General features: G+C 38.9%; 1 pseudogene; it reads left to right on the plus strand.

Annotated features, from left to right (window-relative positions):
- The first annotated feature begins 1,877 nt into the window (after window positions 1–1,877).
- On the plus strand, window positions 1,878–2,333 carry LOC116569161 (annotated as a pseudogene).
- Window positions 2,334–2,813: the final 480 nt, after the last annotated feature.

The following is a 2,813-nucleotide window of genomic DNA, read 5'->3' on the forward strand; positions in this document are numbered from 1 at the left end:
TTTTGGATATATAGATACTCAGGACCTATCATAAACTAAGTGAGGAGAGACATTCAGTAGAACTAACATGTGCCTAGAAAAGCAAGCTAAAACAACTCTGGTCATAAGGGTTCTGGGTTTTTTTAAGATTAAATTAAAGAATTCATATGAATTAAAAAGTGACTTTCCTTGTGCATTCATATCCAACGTGCTTTAGTATAATATTTACTTTTCATATCTTATTTTTGAAACATTATGAGATTAGTGTCACTGCTCCCACTTTATAGATAAGAAAGCTGAGCCTCAAGAGGCTAAAAATTTGCCTTTCTACCTGAACCCTAATTCCCTGCACTTTCCATTCCTTACACAATGCTTTTGATTTGATTTATCTTGTAGGGGACGTTTAAAAGTACCAAAATAGACATTTCTGGCCAGAGTTTGAAACAGGGAAATAGAATTCAAAGTACTATAGAAAGCTTTATATTTTAAACTACCAAAAACATTTTAAAGAGGGCACTGAATGTCCCAGTCAACAACAAGCTCAACAGGCCCTTGAAGCAACACGATTTGAGAGGGGCCCATCACACAGGGCCTGTCTTGACGGAGAGGATGTTTGGGAGGACAACGGGATGAACTTCAAACAGAAGTCAGGGAGACTTCTTAAGGAAACAAAACGTGAATTTTTGAACAAAAAAGTATAAATATCCATTGGTAGTTTCAGAAATCATTAGGGACAAATGAGTAAGAGAAATAGAAATCTGAAGCTGACTGGGCTAATTAGCTAGAGAAATAAATATAGATGTTAAATCAGTGCTTCTGAAGCTTCATGGTACCATTAAAAAAATCACATTGACAGCAAAACATTTCAAAAGTTTTAACCTGGAACATTCTTCTTCAAAAGGCCCACTTTTTTTCTTTGTTCTTTAACTTCTTAGGCTGTAACCTGAACTCCTTAGAGACATAGTTACATTTGCATTTTTCTCACTGCCTAATTAACATGCCCTTCCAGATTTCTGTCAGATAATAAATTATTTTATTGAGCTAGTAAAACTCTTTTTATGCAGAAAGTTTTCTTTACAGACTGCACAATAAAGGCACTTTATTGTGGTTTGTGACTTAAACCAAAACGAATGTTGGATGTTTTTTTAAAATATGTGTCACAACGCAAAACACATGATAGAACTGAACTTTAAAATGTAATCTAATCCTGATACTTTCATCTAAGCAGTACATGAAGCTCTCCTATAGCATTGGCTACTATCTAACACCTTACTCAAGAAGTTAGCGGAACTTTATCATTCTTACATTGTAAAGTGAAAACAACTCACAGGTATGGCCCATAGCAGAAAATGGAAAAAGCAAATTTAGAGTATTAAATTACATTCTTCCTACAAATAAGACAGTTCTGACTATTTAAGTGGGGGGGGGGAGCCCTTTGCTGAAGCCTCTCACAGTAACGGTTCACATAATAGCATTTTATAACAAAATGGCAGATTCACCCAAGCTATTAATTGCACAAATTTGGAAATCTCCACATGAGAGTAATTTTAAATGCTTCATGTGCAAACATGCGTGTGCCTCCCACACACACACACATAGCAGAGTAAGTAAAGAAATAAGAGGGAACCCTCTCTCTTTCTCTTTTTTTTAAAGATTTTACGTATTTATTTTGGGGGGGAATGAGCACATGAGGGGCAGAGGGAGAAGGAGAAGCAGACTCCCCACTGAGCAGGGAGCCCCCAGGATCCCAGGATCATGACCTGAGTCGAAGGCAGAAGCCTAACCGACTGAGCCACCCAGGTGCCCCTCTCTCTTTTAAGTGTCCTTATATATTACCTAAAGCTAGTTATTGGTGGTTTAAATCCTATTCAAAAGCTTCTATATCGCCTTTTACGAAGATGGCACCGAAAGCCAAGAAGGAAGTCCCTGCCCATTCCAAAGCGAAGCCAAAGCAAAGGCTTTGAAAGCCAAGAAAGCAGTGCTGAAAGGCATCCACGAAGATCCGCACATCACCTACGTTCTGAAGACCCAAGACTCTTCGTCTCTGAAGGCAACCCAAATACCCTCGAAAGAGTGCCCCCAGGAGAAACAAACTTGACCACTATGCCATCATCAAGTTCCCCCTGACTACTGAGTCAGCCATGAAGAAAATAGAAGACAACAACACACTTGTGTTCATTGTGGATGTCAAGGCCAACAAGCACCAGATCAAACAGGCTGTGAAGAAGCTCTATGACATTGATGTAGCCAAGGTCAACACCTTAATCAGGCCTGATGGAGAGAAGAAGGCATACATTCGGCTGGCCCCTGACTATGATGCTTTGGATGTTGCCAACAAAATTGGGATCATCTAAACTGAGTCCAGCTGGCTAAATGTAAATACAGTTTTTTCATGATTAAAAAAAAAAAAAGCTTCTATATCTGAGACATGATTTTTTAAGCTTTAGGTTCGAAATCTAGAATAACCAATTAAGAATGTGTTCATTTGTTTGTTTGTTTGTTTTACCATTTTACCATAACACTATCATTTGGGGTGGGGGGTGGGGGAGATAGCAATTAAAATATTCCTGCAGCTAGCAAGAGAGTACCCGGGGATCTGTGTTTGCTATTTTTTTCTGGTTCATCTGACCCAAGATGGATGGATGGACTTGAACAAAATCGTCAGAGGCTGATCCACACTTCCTGGTTTATGTAAGTACTCTGGCTACCGTAAGCCAGTCCCTACAAAGAGAGAGAATTTCAGATCCCGACATCTGATGAAGGTTCACCCTCCTATAAATGATGTCTACTCAAAGGGCCATGATTTACCATCTTCAACACATCTTCAAACACAG

This window comes from Mustela erminea, chromosome 11 (assembly GCF_009829155.1).
Source record: "Mustela erminea isolate mMusErm1 chromosome 11, mMusErm1.Pri, whole genome shotgun sequence".
Taxonomy (NCBI): Eukaryota; Metazoa; Chordata; class Mammalia; order Carnivora; family Mustelidae; genus Mustela; species Mustela erminea.